The sequence below is a fragment of the Arachis ipaensis genome, chromosome B2 (genome assembly GCF_059453495.1).
Source record: "Arachis ipaensis isolate K30076 ecotype BB chromosome B2, ASM5945349v1, whole genome shotgun sequence".
Taxonomy (NCBI): Eukaryota; Viridiplantae; Streptophyta; class Magnoliopsida; order Fabales; family Fabaceae; genus Arachis; species Arachis ipaensis.
In genome coordinates, this window is record NC_142437.1 from 63,136,811 (window position 1) to 63,159,064 (window position 22,254).

Genomic DNA, 22,254 nt, shown 5'->3' on the forward strand with positions numbered 1-22,254 from the left:
GATCCAGAACCTGAAAGGACTCTGAAGAGAAAATTAAGAGAAGCTAAATTACAACAATCCAGAGACAACTTGATTGAAAATTTCGAACAAGTAAAGGAAATGGCAGCCGAACCCAACAACAATGCAAGGAGAATGCTTGGTGACTTTACTGCACCTAATTCCAATTTACATGGAAGAAGCATCTCCATTCCTGCCATTGGAGCAAACAACTTTGAGCTGAAACCTCAGTTAGTTTCTCTGATGCAGCAGAACTGCAAGTTTCATGGACTTCCATCTGAAGATCCTTTTCAGTTCTTAACTGAATTCTTGCAGATATGTGATACTGTTAAGACTAATGGAGTAGATCCTGAAGTCTATAGGCTCATGCTTTTCCCTTTTGCTATAAGAGACAGAGCTAGATTATGGTTGGATTCTCAACCCAAAGATAGCCTGAACTCTTGGGATAAGCTGGTCACGGCTTTCTTAGCCAAGTACTTTCCTCCTCAAAAGCTGAGCAAGCTTAGAGCGGATGTTCAAACCTTCAGACAGAAAGAAGGTGAATCCCTCTATGAAGCTTGGGAAAGATACAAACAGTTGACCAAAAAGTGTCCTTCTGACATGCTTTCAGAATGGACCATCCTGGATATATTCTATGATGGTTTATCTGAGCTATCAAAGATGTCACTGGACACTTCTGCAGGTGGATCCATTCACCTAAAGAAAACGCCTGCAGAAGCTCAAGAACTCATTGACATGGTTGCTAATAACCAGTTCATGTACACTTCTGAAAGGAATCATGTGAATAATGGGACGCCTATGAAGAAGGGAGTTCTTGAAGTTGATACTCTGAATGCCATATTGGCTCAGAATAAAATATTGACTCAGCAAGTCAATATGATCTATCAGAGTCTGCATGGAGTGCAAGCTGCATCCAACAGTACTCAAGAGGCATCTTCTGAAGAAGAAGCCTATGATCCTGAGAACCCTGCAATAGCAGAGGTAAATTATTTAGGTGAACCTTATGGAAACACCTATAACTCAACATGGAGAAATCATCCAAATTTCTCATGGAAGGATCAAAAGCCCCAACAAGGCTTTAATAATGGTGGAAGAAACAGGTTTAGCAATAGCAAGCCTTTTCCATCATCAACTCAGCAACAGACAGAGAACTCTGAACAAAATGCTTCTAATTTAGCAAACTTAGTCTCTGATCTATCTAAGGCCACTGTAAGTTTCATGAATGAAACAAGATCTTCCATTAGAAATCTGGAAGCACAAGTGGGCCAGCTGAGTAAAAGGATCACTGAAATCCCTCCTAGTACTCTCCCAAGCAATACAGAAGAGAATCCAAAAGGAGAGTGCAAGGCCATTGACATAAGCGCCATGGCCGAACCTGTGAGGAGAGGAGAGGACGTGAATCCCAAGGAGGAAGACCTCCTGGGACGTCCAGTGGTCAATAAGGAGCTTCCCTCTGAGGAACCAAAGGATTCTGAGGCTCATCTAGAGACCATATAGATTCCATTGAACCTCCTTATGCCCTTCATGAGCTCTGATGAGTATCCCTCTTCTGAAGAGAATGAGGATGTTACTGAAGAGCAAGCTACCAAGTTCCTTGGTGCAATCATGAAGCTGAATGCCAAACTATTTGGCATTGATACTTGGGAAGTTGAACCTCCCTTGTTCATCAATGAACTAAGTGATCTGGATCAACTGACAGTGCCTCAGAAGAGACAGGATCCTGGAAAGTTCATAATACCCTGCACCATAGGCACCATGGTCTTTAAGGCTCTGTGTGACCTTAGTTCAGGAATAAACCTCATGCCCCTCTCTGTAATAGAGAAACTGGGAATCTATGGGGTGTAAGCTGCTAAAATCTCATTAGAGATGGCAGACAGCTCTAGAAAACAGGCTTATGGACAAGTAGAGGACGTGTTAGTAAAGGTTGAAGGCCTTTACATCCCTGCTGATTTCATAGTCCTGGATACTGGAAAGGAAGAGGATGAATCCATCATCCTAGGAAGACCTTTCCTGGCCACAGCAAGAGCTGTGATTGATGTTGACAGAGGTGAAATATTCCTTCAATGGAATGAGAACTCCCTTGTGTTTAAAACTCAAGGATCTCCCTCTGCAACCATGGGGAGGAAGTAGCAAAAGCTTCTCTCCAAGCAGAGTCAACCAGAGCCCCCACAGTTAAAATCTAAGTTTGGTGTTGGGAGGCCACAACCAAACTCTAAGTTTGGTGTTGAACTCCCATATCCAAACTCTAAGTTTGGTGTTGGAGAGTCTCAACAAAGCTCTGCACATCTGTGAGGCTCCATGAGAGCCCACTGTCAAGCTATTGATATTAAAGAAGCGCTTGTTGGGAGGCAACCCAATGTTTATCTAATTCTTATTTTTATTGTTTTTCATGTTTTCTTAGGTTCATGATCATGTGGAGTCACAAAATAAACAAAAAATTCAAAAACGGAATCAAAAACAGCAAAAGAAAAATCACACCCTGGAGGAGCATCTGTCTGGCGTTCAAACGCCAGAACAGAGCATAGTTCTGGCGCTGAACGCCCAGAACAAGCATGGTTCTGGCGTTCAACGCCAGAAATGGCAGCAAATGGGCGTTGAACGCCCAAAATGGGCACCAACCTGGCGCTGAACGCCCAGAGTTGTGTGCAAGGGCATTTTGCATGCCTAAATTGGTGCAGGGATGTAAATGCCTTGACACCTCAAGATCTGTGGACCTCACAGGATCACCTCAGGATCTGTGGACCCCACAGGATCCCCACCTACCTCCACTCACTCTCTTCTCTCTTCTCAATCATCCTCTATTCCCAATAAACACTCTTCCCTATTAACTCTTTACCACTCACATCCAAACACCCACTTTCCTTCAAAATTCAACATCTCTTTCCCACCCAATCCCACCCATATGGCCGAATACACATCTCCCTCCATCTCCTCCATATCTTCTTCTTATTCTTCTATTCTTTCTTCTTTTGCTCGAGGGCGAGCAACATTCTAAGTTTGGTGTGGTAAAAAGCATAGCTTTTTTGTTTTTTCCATAACCATTGATGGCACCTAAGGCCAGAGAAGCCTCTAGAAAGAGGAAAGGGAAGACAAAAGCTTCCATCAAGGGTCTATAGCTCAGTGGTAGAACATTTGACTGCAAATCAAGAGATCCCTGAGATACCTCAGGGGATACATTTTCTTCCACACAATTATTGGAAGCAACTAAGGGTGGAACATCAAGAGCACTCCATCATCCTTCATGAAATCAGAGAAGATCTAAAAGCAATGAAGGAGGAGCAGCAAAGACAAGGAAGAGACATAGAAGAGCTCAAGGACATCACTAAGGTGGACTCATTCCTTGTTCTTACTTTCTCTATTTTTCATTTTCTATGTTATATGCTTATCTATGTTTGTGTCTTCATTACATGATCATTAGTAGTAGTAACTATGTCTTAAAGTTATAAATGTCCTATGAATCCATCACCTCTCTTAAAAAAAATGTTTTAAATCAAAAGAACAAGAAGTACATGAGTTTTGAATTTATCCTTGAACTTAGTTTAATTATATTGATGTGGTGACAATGCTTCTTGTTTTCTGAATGTATGCTTGAACAGTGCATATGTCTTTTGAAGTTGTTGTTTAAGAATGTTAAATATGTTGGCTCTTGAAAGAATGATGACTAGGAGACATGTTATTTGATAATCTGAAAAATCATAAAAATGATTCTTGAAGCAAGAAAAAGCAGCAAAGAACAAAGCTTGCAGAAAAAAAATAAAAAAAAAATAGGCGAAAAAAAATAGAAAGAAAAAGAAAAAGCAAGCAGAAAAAGCCAAAAGCTCTTAAAACCAAGAGGCAAGAGCAAAAAGCCAATAACCCTTAAAACCAAAAGGCAAGGGCAAATAAAAAGGATCCCAAGGCTTTGAGCATCAGTGGATAGGAGGGCCTAAAGGAATAAAATCCTGGTCTAAGCGGCTAAACCAAGTTGTCCCTAACCATGTGCTTGTGGCGTGTAGGTGTCAAGTGAAAACTTGAGACTGAGCGGTTAAAGTCAAGGTCCAAAGCAAAAAAAGAGTGTGCTTAAGAACCCTGGACACCTCTAATTGGGGACTTTAGCAAAGCTGAGTCACAATCTGAAAAGGTTCACCCAATTATGTGTCTGTGGCATTTATGTATCCGGTGGTAATACTGGAAAACAAAGTGCTTAGGGCCACGGCCAAGACTCATAAAATAGCTGTGTTCAAGAATCATCATACTGAACTAGGAGAATCAATAACACTATCTGAACTCTGAGTTCCTATAGATGCCAATCATTCTGAACCTCAATGGATAAAGTGAGATGCCAAAATTATTCTAGAGGCAAAAAGCTATAAGTCCCGCTCATATGATTGAAGCTCTGTTTCATTGATAATTTGGAAATTATAGTATATTCTATTCTTTTTATCCTATTTGATTTTCAGTTGCTTGGGGACAAGCAACAATTTAAGTTTGGTGTTGTGATGAGCGGATAATTTATACGCTTTTTGGCATTGTTTTTAGCATGTTTTTAGTAGGATCTAGTTACTTTTAGGGATGTTTTCATTAGTTTTTATGTTAAATTCACATTTCTGGACTTTACTATGAGTTTGTGTGTTTTTCTGTGATTTCAGGTATTTTCTGGCTGAAATTGAGGGACTTGAGCAGAAATCAGATTCAGAGGTTGAAGAAGGACTGCTGATGCTGTTGGATTCTGACCTCCCTGCACTCAAAGTGGATTTTCTGGAGCTACAGAACTCGAAATGGCGCGCTTCTACTTGCGTTGGAAAGTAGACATCCAGGGCTTTCCAGCAATATATAATAGTGCATACTTTGGCCAAGAATTGACGATGTAAACTGGCGTTCAACGCCAGCCTTCTGCCCAAATCTGGCGTCCAGCGCCAGAAAAGGATCCAAAACCAGAGTTGAACGCCCAAACTGGCACAGAAACTGGCGTTCAACTCCACAAATGGCCTCTGCACGTGCAACACTTAGGCTCAGCCCAAACACACACCAAGTGGGCCCCGAAAGTGGATTTATGCATCAATTACTTACTCATGTAAACCCTAGTAGCTAGTTTATTATAAATAGGACCTTTTACTATTGTTTTAGGCATCTTTGGATTACCTTATGATCCTTTGATCACGTTTTAGGGGGCTGGACATCTCGGCCATGCCTGGACCTTCACTTATGTATTTTTAACGGTAGAGTTTCTACACTCCATAGATTAAGGTGTGGAGCTCTGCTGTTCCTCAAAGATTAATGCAAAGTACTACTGTTTTCTATTCAATTCATCTTATTTCGCTTCTAAGATATCCATTCGCACCCAAGAACGTGATGAAGGTGATGATTATGTGTGACGCTCATCACCATCTCCCCTATGAACACGTGCCTGACAACCACTTCCGTTCTACATGAAATAAGCTAGAATGAATATCTCTTAGATCTCCTAACCAGAATCTTCGTGGCGTAAGCTAGAATGATGGCGGCATTCAAGAGAATCCGGAAAGTCTAAACCTTGTCTGTGGTATTACGAGTAGGATTCAATGATTGAATGACTGTGACGAGCTTCAAACTCGCGAGTGCTGGGCGTTAGTGACAGACGCAAAAGGAGGGTGAATCCTATTCCAGCATGATCGAGAACCGACAGATGAATAGCCGTGCCGTGATAGGGTGCGTGAGCATATTATTCACTGAGAGGAGGGGATGTAGCCACTGACAACGGTGATGCCCTTGCATAAAGCCAGCCATGGAAAGGAGTAAGACTGATTGGATGAAGATAGCAGGAAAGCAGAGGTTCAGAGGAACGAAAAGCATCTCCATTCGCTTATCTGAAATTCGTACCAATGATTTACATAAGTATCTCTATCCCTATTTTATTATATAATATTCAAAAACACCATTATCACTTTATATCTGCCTGACTGAGATTTACAAGGTGACCATAGCTTGCTTCATACCAACAATCTCCGTGGGATTCGACCCTTACTCACGTAAGGTATTACTTGGACGACCCAGTGCACTTGCTGGTTAGTTGTATCGAAGTTGTGACAAATTATGAATGTGTAATCACGATTACGCATACTAAGTTGCTCACGTGCCAGGAATAGTTTGAGCCTGGACATCACAATTTCGTGCACCAAGTTTTTGGCGCCGTTGCCGGGGATTGTTTGAGTTTGGACAACTGACGGTTCATCTTGTTGCTCAGATTAGGTAATTTTCTTTTTGTTTTCTTTTCAAAATTTTTTTCAAAAATCTTTCAAAATTTTCTCCTTTGTTTTCGAAAAAAAAAATTTTAAAAAAAAAATGTTTTCAAAAATATATTTTTCTTCAACATTTTTAAGAATGAATTCTAGTGTTTCATGTAACATGGTTTAGATTGGCTGGCTATTAAGCCATGTCCAATTCCCAGGATTTTGATTGAGGACTATGAATTCATTACTTCCTTTTTCCCAAATATTTTCGAAAAAATTAAAATAAAAATACAAAAAAAATCATAAAATCATAAAAAAATATATATATTTTGTGTTTCTTGTTTGAGTCTTGAGTCATGTTATAAGTTTGGTGTCAATTGCATGTGCATCTTGCATTTTTCGAAAATTCATGCATTCATGGTGTTCTTCATGATCTTCAAGTTGTTCTTGGTAAGTCTTCTTGTTTGATCTTGATGAATTTTTGTTTTGTGTCTTTTCATGTTTATCATATGCATTCTTGAATTCTTAATGTCTAAGCATTAAAAAATTCTAAGTTTGGTGTCTTGCATGTTTTCTTTGCATTAAAAATTTTTCAAAAATATGTTCTTGATGTTCATCATAATCTTCATAGTGTTCTTGGTGTTCATCTTGACATTCATAGCATTCTTGCATGCATTCATTGTTTTGATCTAAAAATTTCATGCATTGCATAATTTTCATGTTTTCATAAAAATTCAAAAAAAATCAAAAAAATATCTTTCCCTTTTTCTCTCATCAAATTCGAAAATTTGAGTTGACTTTTTCAAAAATTTTTAAAATCAAATTGTTTCTCATGAGTCAAATCAAATTTTCAATTTGAAAATCTTATCTTTTTCAAAATCTTTTTCAAAATTCATGGTTATTTTCGAAAATTCCAAAAAAATAATTTTCAAAAACCTTTTTCTTATTTTATATCATAATTTTCGAAAATAACATAATTAATTAATGTTTTGATTCAAAAATTTGAAGTTTGTTACTTGCTTGTTAAGAAAGATTCAAACTTTAAGTTCTAGAATCATATCTTGTGATTTCTTATGAATCAAGTCATTAATTGAGATTTTAAAAATCAAATCTTTTTCAAAACTAATTTCTATCATATCTTTTCAAAAATATCTTCTTATCTTATCTTTTTCAAAAATATCTTTTCAAAATATCTTTTCTAACTTCCTAACCTCTTATCTTTTAAAAATTTGTTTCAACTAACTAACTAACTTTTTGTTTGTTTCTTAACTTTTTCAAAACTACCTAACTAACTCTCTCTCTCTAATTTTCGAAAATATCTTCCCTCTTTTTCAAAAATTTCTTTTTAATTAACTAATTATTTTTATTTTTATTTTTGATTTCAAAAATTTTCGAAAAAAAAAAATATACTAAACATTTTTCAAAAACTATTTTCAAAAATCACTAACTCCTTTTCAAAATTAATTTTCGAAAATTCCCTCCTTCTCTCTCATCTTAATTTATTTGTTTATTCATCTACTAACATCTCTTCCTCACATCATCACCAAATTCGAACCCCCTCTTCTATCTGTGTTCGAATTTCTTCTTCTTTTTTTTCTACTAACAATAGGGAACCTCTTTACTGTGACATAGAGGATTCCTCTTCTTTTCTTGTTCTCTTCTCTTTCTTATGAGTAGGGACAGAGAAAAAGGTATTCTTGTTGAAGCTGATCCAGAACCTGAAAGGACTCTGAAGAGAAAATTAAGAGAAGCTAAATTACAACAATCCAGAGACAACTTGATTGAAAATTTCGAACAAGTAAAGGAAATGGCAGCCGAACCCAACAACAATGCAAGGAGAATGCTTGGTGACTTTACTGCACTTAATTCCAATTTACATGGAAGAAGCATCTCCATTCCTGCCATTGGAGCAAACAACTTTGAGCTGAAACCTCAGTTAGTTTCTCTGATGCAGCAGAACTGCAAGTTTCATGGACTTCCATCTGAAGATCCTTTTCAGTTCTTAACTGAATTCTTGCAGATATGTGATACTGTTAAGACTAATGGAGTAGATCCTGAAGTCTATAGGCTCATGCTTTTCCCTTTTGCTATAAGAGACAGAGCTAGATTATGGTTGGATTCTCAACCCAAAGATAGCCTGAACTCTTGGGATAAGCTGGTCACGGCTTTCTTAGCCAAGTACTTTCCTCCTCAAAAGCTGAGCAAGCTTAGAGCGGATGTTCAAACCTTCAGACAGAAAGAAGGTGAATCCCTCTATGAAGCTTGGGAAAGATACAAACAGTTGACCAAAAAGTGTCCTTCTGACATGCTTTCAGAATGGACCATCCTGGATATATTCTATGATGGTTTATCTGAGCTATCAAAGATGTCACTGGACACTTCTGCAGGTGGATCCATTCACCTAAAGAAAACGCCTGCAGAAGCTCAAGAACTCATTGACATGGTTGCTAATAACCAGTTCATGTACACTTCTGAAAGGAATCATGTGAATAATGGGACGCCTATGAAGAAGGGAGTTCTTGAAGTTGATACTCTGAATGCCATATTGGCTCAGAATAAAATATTGACTCAGCAAGTCAATATGATCTATCAGAGTCTGCATGGAGTGCAAGCTGCATCCAACAGTACTCAAGAGGCATCTTCTGAAGAAGAAGCCTATGATCCTGAGAACCCTGCAATAGCAGAGGTAAATTATTTAGGTGAACCTTATGGAAACACCTATAACTCAACATGGAGAAATCATCCAAATTTCTCATGGAAGGATCAAAAGCCCCAACAAGGCTTTAATAATGGTGGAAGAAACAGGTTTAGCAATAGCAAGCCTTTTCCATCATCAACTCAGCAACAGACAGAGAACTCTGAACAAAATGCTTCTAATTTAGCAAACTTAGTCTCTGATCTATCTAAGGCCACTGTAAGTTTCATGAATGAAACAAGATCTTCCATTAGAAATCTGGAAGCACAAGTGGGCCAGCTGAGTAAAAGGATCACTGAAATCCCTCCTAGTACTCTCCCAAGCAATACAGAAGAGAATCCAAAAGGAGAGTGCAAGGCCATTGACATAAGCGCCATGGCCGAACCTGTGAGGAGAGGAGAGGACGTGAATCCCAAGGAGGAAGACCTCCTGGGACGTCCAGTGGTCAATAAGGAGCTTCCCTCTGAGGAACCAAAGGATTCTGAGGCTCATCTAGAGACCATATAGATTCCATTGAACCTCCTTATGCCCTTCATGAGCTCTGATGAGTATCCCTCTTCTGAAGAGAATGAGGATGTTACTGAAGAGCAAGCTACCAAGTTCCTTGGTGCAATCATGAAGCTGAATGCCAAACTATTTGGCATTGATACTTGGGAAGTTGAACCTCCCTTGTTCATCAATGAACTAAGTGATCTGGATCAACTGACAGTGCCTCAGAAGAGACAGGATCCTGGAAAGTTCATAATACCCTGCACCATAGGCACCATGGTCTTTAAGGCTCTGTGTGACCTTAGTTCAGGAATAAACCTCATGCCCCTCTCTGTAATAGAGAAACTGGGAATCTATGGGGTGTAAGCTGCTAAAATCTCATTAGAGATGGCAGACAGCTCTAGAAAACAGGCTTATGGACAAGTAGAGGACGTGTTAGTAAAGGTTGAAGGCCTTTACATCCCTGCTGATTTCATAGTCCTGGATACTGGAAAGGAAGAGGATGAATCCATCATCCTAGGAAGACCTTTCCTGGCCACAGCAAGAGCTGTGATTGATGTTGACAGAGGTGAAATATTCCTTCAATGGAATGAGAACTCCCTTGTGTTTAAAACTCAAGGATCTCCCTCTGCAACCATGGGGAGGAAGTAGCAAAAGCTTCTCTCCAAGCAGAGTCAACCAGAGCCCCCACAGTTAAAATCTAAGTTTGGTGTTGGGAGGCCACAACCAAACTCTAAGTTTGGTGTTGAACTCCCATATCCAAACTCTAAGTTTGGTGTTGGAGAGTCTCAACAAAGCTCTGCACATCTGTGAGGCTCCATGAGAGCCCACTGTCAAGCTATTGATATTAAAGAAGCGCTTGTTGGGAGGCAACCCAATGTTTATCTAATTCTTATTTTTATTGTTTTTCATGTTTTCTTAGGTTCATGATCATGTGGAGTCACAAAATAAACAAAAAATTCAAAAACGGAATCAAAAACAGCAAAAGAAAAATCACACCCTGGAGGAGCATCTGTCTGGCGTTCAAACGCCAGAACAGAGCATAGTTCTGGCGCTGAACGCCCAGAACAAGCATGGTTCTGGCGTTCAACGCCAGAAATGGCAGCAAATGGGCGTTGAACGCCCAAAATGGGCACCAACCTGGCGCTGAACGCCCAGAGTTGTGTGCAAGGGCATTTTGCATGCCTAAATTGGTGCAGGGATGTAAATGCCTTGACACCTCAAGATCTGTGGACCTCACAGGATCACCTCAGGATCTGTGGACCCCACAGGATCCCCACCTACCTCCACTCACTCTCTTCTCTCTTCTCAATCATCCTCTATTCCCAATAAACACTCTTCCCTATTAACTCTTTACCACTCACATCCAAACACCCACTTTCCTTCAAAATTCAACATCTCTTTCCCACCCAATCCCACCCATATGGCCGAATACACATCTCCCTCCATCTCCTCCATATCTTCTTCTTATTCTTCTATTCTTTCTTCTTTTGCTCGAGGGCGAGCAACATTCTAAGTTTGGTGTGGTAAAAAGCATAGCTTTTTTGTTTTTTCCATAACCATTGATGGCACCTAAGGCCAGAGAAGCCTCTAGAAAGAGGAAAGGGAAGACAAAAGCTTCCATCAAGGGTCTATAGCTCAGTGGTAGAACATTTGACTGCAAATCAAGAGATCCCTGAGATACCTCAGGGGATACATTTTCTTCCACACAATTATTGGAAGCAACTAAGGGTGGAACATCAAGAGCACTCCATCATCCTTCATGAAATCAGAGAAGATCTAAAAGCAATGAAGGAGGAGCAGCAAAGACAAGGAAGAGACATAGAAGAGCTCAAGGACATCACTAAGGTGGACTCATTCCTTGTTCTTACTTTCTCTATTTTTCATTTTCTATGTTATATGCTTATCTATGTTTGTGTCTTCATTACATGATCATTAGTAGTAGTAACTATGTCTTAAAGTTATAAATGTCCTATGAATCCATCACCTCTCTTAAAAAAAATGTTTTAAATCAAAAGAACAAGAAGTACATGAGTTTTGAATTTATCCTTGAACTTAGTTTAATTATATTGATGTGGTGACAATGCTTCTTGTTTTCTGAATGTATGCTTGAACAGTGCATATGTCTTTTGAAGTTGTTGTTTAAGAATGTTAAATATGTTGGCTCTTGAAAGAATGATGACTAGGAGACATGTTATTTGATAATCTGAAAAATCATAAAAATGATTCTTGAAGCAAGAAAAAGCAGCAAAGAACAAAGCTTGCAGAAAAAAAATAAAAAAAAAAATAGGCGAAAAAAAATAGAAAGAAAAAGAAAAAGCAAGCAGAAAAAGCCAAAAGCTCTTAAAACCAAGAGGCAAGAGCAAAAAGCCAATAACCCTTAAAACCAAAAGGCAAGGGCAAATAAAAAGGATCCCAAGGCTTTGAGCATCAGTGGATAGGAGGGCCTAAAGGAATAAAATCCTGGTCTAAGCGGCTAAACCAAGTTGTCCCTAACCATGTGCTTGTGGCGTGTAGGTGTCAAGTGAAAACTTGAGACTGAGCGGTTAAAGTCAAGGTCCAAAGCAAAAAAAGAGTGTGCTTAAGAACCCTGGACACCTCTAATTGGGGACTTTAGCAAAGCTGAGTCACAATCTGAAAAGGTTCACCCAATTATGTGTCTGTGGCATTTATGTATCCGGTGGTAATACTGGAAAACAAAGTGCTTAGGGCCACGGCCAAGACTCATAAAATAGCTGTGTTCAAGAATCATCATACTGAACTAGGAGAATCAATAACACTATCTGAACTCTGAGTTCCTATAGATGCCAATCATTCTGAACCTCAATGGATAAAGTGAGATGCCAAAATTATTCTAGAGGCAAAAAGCTATAAGTCCCGCTCATATGATTGAAGCTCTGTTTCATTGATAATTTGGAAATTATAGTATATTCTATTCTTTTTATCCTATTTGATTTTCAGTTGCTTGGGGACAAGCAACAATTTAAGTTTGGTGTTGTGATGAGCGGATAATTTATACGCTTTTTGGCATTGTTTTTAGCATGTTTTTAGTAGGATCTAGTTACTTTTAGGGATGTTTTCATTAGTTTTTATGTTAAATTCACATTTCTGGACTTTACTATGAGTTTGTGTGTTTTTCTGTGATTTCAGGTATTTTCTGGCTGAAATTGAGGGACTTGAGCAGAAATCAGATTCAGAGGTTGAAGAAGGACTGCTGATGCTGTTGGATTCTGACCTCCCTGCACTCAAAGTGGATTTTCTGGAGCTACAGAACTCGAAATGGCGCGCTTCCAATTGCGTTGGAAAGTAGACATCCAGGGCTTTCCAGCAATATATAATAGTGCATACTTTGGCCAAGAATTGACGATGTAAACTGGCGTTCAACGCCAGCCTTCTGCCCAAATCTGGCGTCCAGCGCCAGAAAAGGATCCAAAACCAGAGTTGAACGCCCAAACTGGCACAAAAACTGGCGTTCAACTCCACAAATGGCCTCTGCACGTGCAACACTTAGGCTCAGCCCAAACACACACCAAGTGGGCCCCGAAAGTGGATTTATGCATCAATTACTTACTCATGTAAACCCTAGTAGCTAGTTTATTATAAATAGGACCTTTTACTATTGTATTAGGCATCTTTGGATTACCTTATGATCCTTTGATCACGTTTTAGGGGGCTGGCCATCTCGGCCATGCCTGGACCTTCACTTATGTATTTTTAACGGTAGAGTTTCTACACTCCATAGATTAAGGTGTGGAGCTCTGCTGTTCCTCAAAGATTAATGCAAAGTACTACTGTTTTCTATTCAATTCATCTTATTTCGCTTCTAAGATATCCATTCGCACCCAAGAACGTGATGAAGGTGATGATTATGTGTGACGCTCATCACCATCTCCCCTATGAACACGTGCCTGACAACCACTTCCGTTCTACATGAAATAAGCTAGAATGAATATCTCTTAGATCTCCTAACCAGAATCTTCGTGGCGTAAGCTAGAATGATGGCGGCATTCAAGAGAATCCGGAAAGTCTAAACCTTGTCTGTGGTATTCCGAGTAGGATTCAATGATTGAATGACTGTGACGAGCTTCAAACTCGCGAGTGCTGGGCGTTAGTGACAGACGCAAAAGGAGGGTGAATCCTATTCCAGCATGATCGAGAACCGACAGATGAATAGCCGTGCCGTGATAGGGTGCGTGAGCATATTATTCACTGAGAGGAGGGGATGTAGCCACTGACAACGGTGATGCCCTTGCATAAAGCCAGCCATGGAAAGGAGTAAGACTGATTGGATGAAGATAGCAGGAAAGCAGAGGTTCAGAGGAACGAAAAGCATCTCCATTCGCTTATCTGAAATTCGTACCAATGATTTACATAAGTATCTCTATCCCTATTTTATTATATAATATTCGAAAACACCATTATCACTTTATATCTGCCTGACTGAGATTTACAAGGTGACCATAGCTTGCTTCATACCAACAATCTCCGTGGGATTCGACCCTTACTCACGTAAGGTATTACTTGGACGACCCAGTGCACTTGCTGGTTAGTTGTATCGAAGTTGTGACAAATTATGAATGTGTAATCACGATTACACATACCAAGTTGCTCACGTGCCAGGAATAGTTTGAGCCTGGACATCACAATTTCGTGCACCACACGCGTACGCGTAAAAAGTGAAGAATTGACAAAGCACGCACACACACGCGTGGGTAGAACGTTGGCCCAACAACACTATCTCCAACGCTCATCTCAACGTGGAAAATGCAAGGGTCACATGTACGCGTGACCAGAAAAGCTTTGGAGGGAACATTTGCATGCCAACATTGACACAAACGCTGAAGACAGGGTCTGGGAGCAGAATTTTAATGCTTCAACATCACTTAAGGCCTCAATATACCCCTGCATCATGCAAGCAAGCTGAGCCCATCAATTATCACTCATCCAAGGCACAAGAGGGATCTAGATTAGGAACTTTAATTCATTTTGTAATTTGTATTTTCATCTTTGTAAGCCTATATATAGGTAGTAGCTGGATTGGAGAAATTATTCTGGATTGGAGGGGAGTCCAGAATCATTCATCCATATCCCCTGACATACACCTTTCATGCACTTTTCTTTCTTTTCTTTTCTTTTTTGTTAGTTTAATTTTCGTTTTTAATTTCCATTATGAATTTGAAGTTTCACTTCTAGTTCTATTTCTTCATCTTCTTCTTTATTCTGCACTTTCTTTCTTTTCTGTTAATTAGAACAATGAACTGAACTAACTCTTCATTGGGTTAGAGAGATCTATTCTTATTTAATGGATCAATTGTAATTTTCATAATTCTTTCTCTGTCTTTTCTCTTGGTCTTACTAGAAAGCTTTTGACCTTCATTCAATTGAACAATTGTCTCGACGGAGAAATTGTTCATAATTGGATTTCCTCGGAACCTTGACAGAGGAATGAGGAAATCATGCTAGAAAGGCTTTCTCACATTGGATTAGGTTGGGGGTTGGATGGATATTGTGACATTTAATCCTACCAATACTTTGATCTATCAAGGTGTGTGGTATAATCAGTGACCAAGTTTCATCTCTTCCTATGAACAATTAAACCAAGACATTGGAAAATTGTTCAAGCTTAGAAAGATTGGTGAGCCAAGACATTGGGATCCAATCACTTAAGATTGCCAAGAAGATCAATGAATGCATTGAGTGAGGAAGAGATGAAGATGAACTTGATCCGGAGAATTACAATATCTCTTGATCCCAATGTTCATTTTATTTTTCTTCTTTTACTTTCTGTCATTTACTTCCTACACTTTACATTTATGTCAATTTACTTTTTTGCACTTTACTGCTTTTATTTACTTGATGCAATTTACTTTCCTGCTGCTTATCACTCCAAACTGAATCGTCTAACTAGGCTAATCAATTAACTATTGATTGCTTAATCCTTTAATCCTAGTGGGATCGACCTCACTCTTTAGTGAGTTTTATTACTTGATACGACCCGGTGCACTTGCCGGTAGTTATTGCGCGGAACTTATTATTTTTTTTTTCGTGTATCAGGGCCATGGAAGTGGATTTTAGCACTAAAAGGCTGTTTTACCCTTCTTATGTAATCCTTAGTCATTAGTCTAGTATTTATTTAAGAACTTTTACATGATTCGAAGAGACGATGATGCGTGAGTGATGCGCATAAACTTGTTATGCTACGATTTAGGAAATTGCACAATCGGCAAAATTCCTTCCGGCAAGTGCACCGGTTATCGTCAAGTAAAAACTCACAATAGAGTGAGGTCGAATCCCACAAGGATTGGTTGAATGAGCAATTCGGATTAGAAGTGTGTCTAGTTGAGCGGAATCAAGAATTAGATGAGAGTTGCGGAATGTAAAATTGGCGGGAAACGTAAATGGCAAGAAATTGAAATTGCGGAATCTTAAATTGCATGAATTAAAGAGCGAAAAGCTAAATTGCTGAAATTAAAAGGGAATAGGGGTGATTGCATGAATTGAATTGCAGAATGTAAAGAGAAAGTGGAAATCGGAGATGGGGAATTCATTGGGTTTTAGGAGATATTGAGATCTCCGAATCAAAATATTTTTATCTCTTCCTCAACCAATGCGTTCATTGAATTTTTGCTTGGCAATCTTATATGATTGGATCCCAATCCCTTGGTTCACCAATTCTCTCTAAAAACAAACAAATTTCCAATCCCTTGGCTTAAATGTTCATAAGAAGAGATGATGCTCGATCACTGATTATACCACACAGTTTCATGAACCACAATTTGGTAGGATTACATGTCACAATATCCATCCAAACCCCAATCCAATTCACTGTGAGAAAGCTTCTCTAGCATGAATCCTCCATTCCTTTCCCAAGGTTCCGAAGGATTCCAATTATGGGTAGTTTCTTTCCCAAGACAACTACCCAATGGAATTAGATCGAGAAGCTTTCTAACAAAATTCAAGAGAAAAGATTGAAGAAGAAGATAAAACTATTATTGATTCATTGAATTACAATAGAGCTCCCTAACCCAATGAAAGGGGGTTTAGTGAGTCATAGCTCTGAATTCAATTACAAAAGTATGAAAACTTCCAAAATGAAAAGGTAAAAAAAAGTGCCTCTAACTTAAATTCTATCCTATTTATACACTTTCTTCATTGAGCTTCTGTTGTGTTTCTTGGGCTTTGAGGCCTCTCCCTGCTTTCTTTTTGCTTTGGGTTTATGATCCATAATCTTGATGAGGCTGCTGATCCAAATTCTGTAACATTCATTGAGCCAACTTAGTGATAATCAAGTAATGACACATGACTCAACAAATTGAAATTCCAGACTCATCAATCCTTCAGGCCCAATCCCATAAACCATGATATTCAATTGGGTTTCATACCAGAGTAAGTTTAAGTTAATGTTTGTGCTCAAATGCTAACTTAAACTGCAATATTTTTGGCCCAGAAACCTTTTCCAAGAGTGGCGTTTAAGATGCAGTTTAAGCTTAAACTGCAGCTTAAACGCCAGACACTTCCAGTGATGCCTTTTGTGGAAGCACGTTTAAGCTTCAGTTTAAGGTTAAACTGAAGCTTAAACGTGGAGATAGGAAAAGCAGCCCTGGAGGTCGAACACGTTTAAGCTCCAGTTTAAGGTTAAACTGGAGCTTAAACGTGGAAATAGAGAAAGCCATCCTGGAGGTCGAACACGTTTAAGCTCCAGTTTAAGGTTAAACTGGAGCTTAAACGTGGAAGCGGAGAAAGCAACCCCTGGAGGTCGAACACGTTTAAGCTCCAGTTTAGGGTTAAACTGGAGCTTAAACGTGGAAATGGAGAAAGCAACCCTGGAGGAGAAAACTTGGTCGAACACGTTTAAGCTCCAGTTTAAGGTTAAATTGGAGCTTAAACGTGGAAATGGCTCCCTGGTGCATTTTCCATTTCTGGCGTTTAACTTCCAGTTTAAGGTTAAACTGGAGGTTAAACGCCACTTTCACCCTTTCCTCAGCTTTTATGATTTTGGCCGTTTAAGTTCCAGTTTAAGCTTAAACTGGAACTTAAACTCCACATGTGATATTCAAGCTTCCTTTATTGATTTTTGTTGCTTCCTTGCCTAGCCTCTTCTTTCCTGAAATCATCCAAACAACTGCATCAAAGTCTTGCAAATTTTCATGAGAATCTTCCATTCATAGCATTCAAGTAATATAACTAAAAACTCATGAAATTTGCATAAAAATCATACTGTTTGGATGGTTCATTGCTTTGTTATTCTTTTAACCATTCTTGGTTACTTTAAGCTCAAGAAAGTGCATAAAACAACTAAAACTAACAGAAAAATGCTAGTGAAACTAGCCTAAGATGCCTTGGCATCACAACACCAAACTTAATACTTGCTTGTCCCTAAGCAAGTCCTGAGTTATTTGAGAAGAAAGTATGAAACAGAAAGCAATTACATTGGCTATATTAGCAAGCATTTGAAGTTCATCAGAAGGGTTTTATGCAGAAAGTTGCAACATCACTTTTTCATTCTTATCAGGTAAGATTATCACTTTTTCATTGCATCCATCAAACACTGCTATGGCCTCTTGTTATTCTTATGTCCTTGGCACTTTTCTCTTCTTTGTTTTTCTTTTCTTTTTCTTAGAGCTCCTTTGCTCCTTGTTTGCTTAGTGTCATGTGTTGCACAAGCCTTTGGCATTTTCTTTTTCTTATCAGTGCACTACACATATCCACTCCAGGCATTTTAGTTCACATTTCTTCTTGAGACATTGGTGTCCAGCACCTCTTTATGTGACTAAATGTTTTGTATTTAGGTTGCTCTTGATAATGGACTTTTGGTTGATAATCCCGGGTTAGTTAACCCAAGTTACCAAGTGTTGAAACACTCCTCAGAACCTATTCATCCAAGCATATCCTTAATACATAAACACCACAGACATTTGTCTCAGAAGTTCAAACCATTGGTGCCTAGCTTATTTTCTCAATTTTTTTGCTTTTTGGTTGCCCTTTTTTTTCAGTGGCTTTTTCTTCTTCTTTTTCTTTCTTTTTCATGGCCAAAGACATTTATTCCTCAAGATCCATAGACAGTTTTCAAATTCTACACAAAAAATGATAATTCTACACTTTATTTCCAGTGATCTTACTAAACAATCAAGCATGCATACCACCACTTAATTCTACTTGATTTGTCACTAATTGAGCCAAGTTACTTTTGTTCAAACTTTTCTTTTATTTTTGGAAACAGAACAAGCATGGCAAGCATTTGTTTAAGAAGGTGAAGTTATATCCAAACATCTAGGCATTCACTTTATTCAAAGCATTAAACAGACAAACATACTAGAAACTTTACATTCCAGAAAGATTCAACAATTTCAGTTTATACCAGAACAAGCATGCTTTTGTTTGCCCTTTTTAAAGAATTGTCAAGGAGCAACACCACCTTGTGAAATTTCTTATTTTCTCTTTGTTGCCAGGAACAATTTGATTTCTCCTTCTTCTCCTAGTTGTTGCTTCATGTTCTTTCTAAGATCCTTGTTTCCTTTCCTGCAAAGAGTGATGAAGTTGCTTGCTTCTCAAGCACTTGAGTGGTTAGCTCAACTATGTATGGGCAAGTGTCTGAGTCTTAAGTTGGTGTGTGAACACCAAACTTAGTCTCCTACTTACTTCTCTGTTCTTTGAATCCTTGAGTTCTCCTTGGAATGAAGTTGCTGCTAAGGATTTTAAGCATTTCTGTGATTGCTTAGAATGGTTGTTCCTTTCATATAATTCAAAGGTTGTTGTGTTCAGTTGATCTTTTTGGTGGAACACCAAACTTAGAGTCACACATTCCCCTTTGAATTATTGATCCACGAATTCATTGTTTGGTGTGAAACACCAAACTTAATTCTTTGCAATGCACAGAAACTACTTCACCCTTTTTATTGAAACAAATAAAAGAAACAGCAAAGGGATATTACCTCAGGTTGGGTTGCCTCCCAACAAGCGCTTCTTTAACGTCATTAGCTTGACGGTTGTCTTCCTCAGTTGAGGTGATATTTAACCTTGTCTTTCTCCTCCACATCTCCCAAGTAATGTTTGAGTCTTTGACCGTTCACAGTGAAGGTTCGTTGTGACTTTTCTTCCATGATTTCTACTTGTCCATATTGGGAGACCTTGGTGACAAGGAATGGTCCAGACCACCTTGATTTTAGCTTCCCTGGGAATAGCTTCAGCCTAGAATTGTAGAGCAATACTTTTTGTCCTTCTTCAAATTTCCTTGGGGCTATGTTGCTGTCATGCTTCTTCTTTGCTCTTTCTTTGTAAATTTTGGCATTCTCATAAGCTTCAGCTCTGAATTCTTCCAACTCTTGAATTTGCAACATCCTTCTTTCTCCAGCAGCTTTGCTGTCCAAGTTCAAAAGTTTCAAGGCCCAGTATGCCTTGTGCTCCAACTCCAGTGGCAAATGGCAAGCTTTTCCATATACTAGTTGGTAAGGAGACATTCCAATTGGTGTTTTGAAAGCTGTCCTATATGCCCAAAGAGCATCATCTAGCTTAATCGACCAGTCCTTCCTTGAAGTTCCCACAGTCTTTTCCAGGATTCTTTTGAGTTCCCTATTAGATATTTCGGCTTGCCCACTTGTCTGTGGATGGTATGGTGTGGCTACCTTGTGTTTGACTCCATATTTTAGAAGCAATGTCTCTAATGGTTTGTTGCAGAAGTGGCTTCCTCCATCACTGATGATTGTTCTTGGAACCCCAAAACGGCAAAAAATGTGTTTTCTGAGGAAGTTCATGACTACCTTATTATCATTGGTTGGAGTTGCTATTGCTTCAACCCATTTGGAGACATAATCTACTGCCACAAGAATGTAGTTATTTGAGTATGAGGTGGGAAAGGGTCCCATGAAATCTATCCCCCATACATCAAACAATTCAAGTTCCAGAATGAATTGTTGTGGCATTTCATTTCTTCTTGGCAGGTTCCCCGCTTTCTGGCATTCATGGCAGTGCTTCACTAGTTCCTTTGCATCTTTGAAGATAGTGGGCCAATAAAAATCACACTGCAACACCTTAGCTGCTGTTCTTTCTCCTGCAAAATGTCCTCCATAAGTGGAGCCATGGCAGTCCCATAAGACTTCCCTTCCTTCTTCCTCTTTCACTCTCTCTGGCATGCTTGGCATGGTTGTTTCAGCAGCGTTGATGTCACTAACTTCAATATTCTTGGTGAACTCCTCCTCTGCCACTTCCTTTGTTGTTTCCTCAAAGGTTTCTTGTATTGCAATGTCCACTACATCCACCCTCATGCATTCCTTTAGTGATTCTGATGGATAGCTCATTGCCTTGAATACGTTAAACACCAATTTCTCGTCATGTAGTCTAAGAGTGAGTTCACCCTTTTGTACATCTATGATGGCTCCAGCAGTAGCCAGGAAGGGTCTTCCCAGAATTATTGATGCTTTGGCTTCTTCCTCCATATCTAACACCACAAAATCAGCAGGAAATATAAAATCTCCCACTTTCACCAACAAATCCTCAACTATCCCATGAGGGAATTTAAAAGTTCGATCTACCAATTGGAGGGCCATTCTTGTTGGTTTGGTTTCCTCAATCTTCATTCTTCTCATCATTGTTAGAGACATCAAATTGATACTGGCCCCTAAGTCACACAAGGCCTTCTCCACCATGACTTCTCCTATGATGCAGGGGATTTGGAAACTGCCTGGATCCTTCAATTTCTGAGGCAATTTGTGCTGAATGATGGCACTGCATTCTTCAGTTAACAACACAGTTTCCTCATTTCTCCAGCTTCTCTTCTTGGTCATTAATTCCTTTAAGAATTTTGCATAGAGTGGCATTTGCTCTATTGCCTCAGCAAACGGAATGTTGATTTGAAGCTTCTTAAAAATCTCCAAGAATCTGGAGAATTGGCCATCCTTTTCACTTTTCATCAAACGTTGAGGATATGGTGCTTTAGGTGTATAAGGCTTCAGGACCTCTTTTTCTTTTTCTTTTGTTGCAGACGGTGTAAAAGATTGTCCTTGTTCCTTGTCTCTCGCATTTTCCTTTGCTTCATCCTCTGTGGTTTCCTTTGAGATCTCCTTTAGATTCTTTCCACTTCTGAGGGTTATGGCCTTACATTCTTCCCTTGCAATAGCCTTGGCAGCATGAGAAACGCTTGGCCCAGGGGTTTGCTTAGACAAATACACAATTTGATTTTCTAGCTTCTGGATGGCAGCTCCTTGGTTTTGCAGGTTAGAGTTTACTTCTTCCTTAAAGGCTTTCAATTCGGTTATGTCTTGACTCATGGTTGCTAGCATTCCCTCTATCCTGTTTAATTGATCTTGAAATTGTTGGTTCGGATTAGGTTGGGTAGGTTGATTATTTTGGCCATGATATGATGGTTGGGAGTAAGTGTTTTGTGTGGCTTGGTATGATCTTTGGTTGGAGTTTTGGTATGTGGACTTGTTATGTTGGTTTTGCTAGTTTCCCCACCCAAAGTTTGGGTGGTTTTTCCATCCTGGGTTGTAAGTGTTGGAATGTGGATCATATGATTGCCTTTGTTGGTTTCCCACATAGTTGGCCTCTTCCCAATCACCTCCTTCAGTGCTTACTTCCTCTTGATCTTGTGTGTGTATTGCAGCCACTTGCTTTGTTTCTAATTTCCTGGTGAGCTCTGCTAGTTGCTTGGCAAACACCTTGTTTTGGGCTAAAATTGTATCAACATGGCTCAGCTCCATGACTCCCTTAGTGTTGTGTCTCTCTGAAGCATAGTAGTACTCATTCTCAGCCACTGTCTCAATCACTTCAATGGCTTCTTCCACAGTCTTTTTCCTGTTCAATGAACCTCCTGATGAATGGTCTACAGCCTTCCTTGATTCATAAGAAAGTCCATCATAGAAAATATGCAATTGCACCCAGTCATGGAAC

General features: G+C 39.2%; 2 non-coding genes across 2 annotated transcripts; both read right to left on the reverse strand.

Moving 5' to 3' along the window:
* Window positions 1-495: 495 nt before the first annotated feature.
* Window positions 496-603, reverse strand: LOC148574125 (small nucleolar RNA R71). The gene has a single exon (XR_015906182.1). It is a non-coding gene; the product is annotated as a small nucleolar RNA R71 (small nucleolar RNA).
* Window positions 604-8,388: 7,785 nt separating this feature from the next.
* On the reverse strand, window positions 8,389-8,496 carry LOC148574126 (small nucleolar RNA R71). Its single transcript, XR_015906183.1, has one exon. It is a non-coding gene; the product is annotated as a small nucleolar RNA R71 (small nucleolar RNA).
* Between the last annotated feature and the right edge of the window lie 13,758 nt (window positions 8,497-22,254).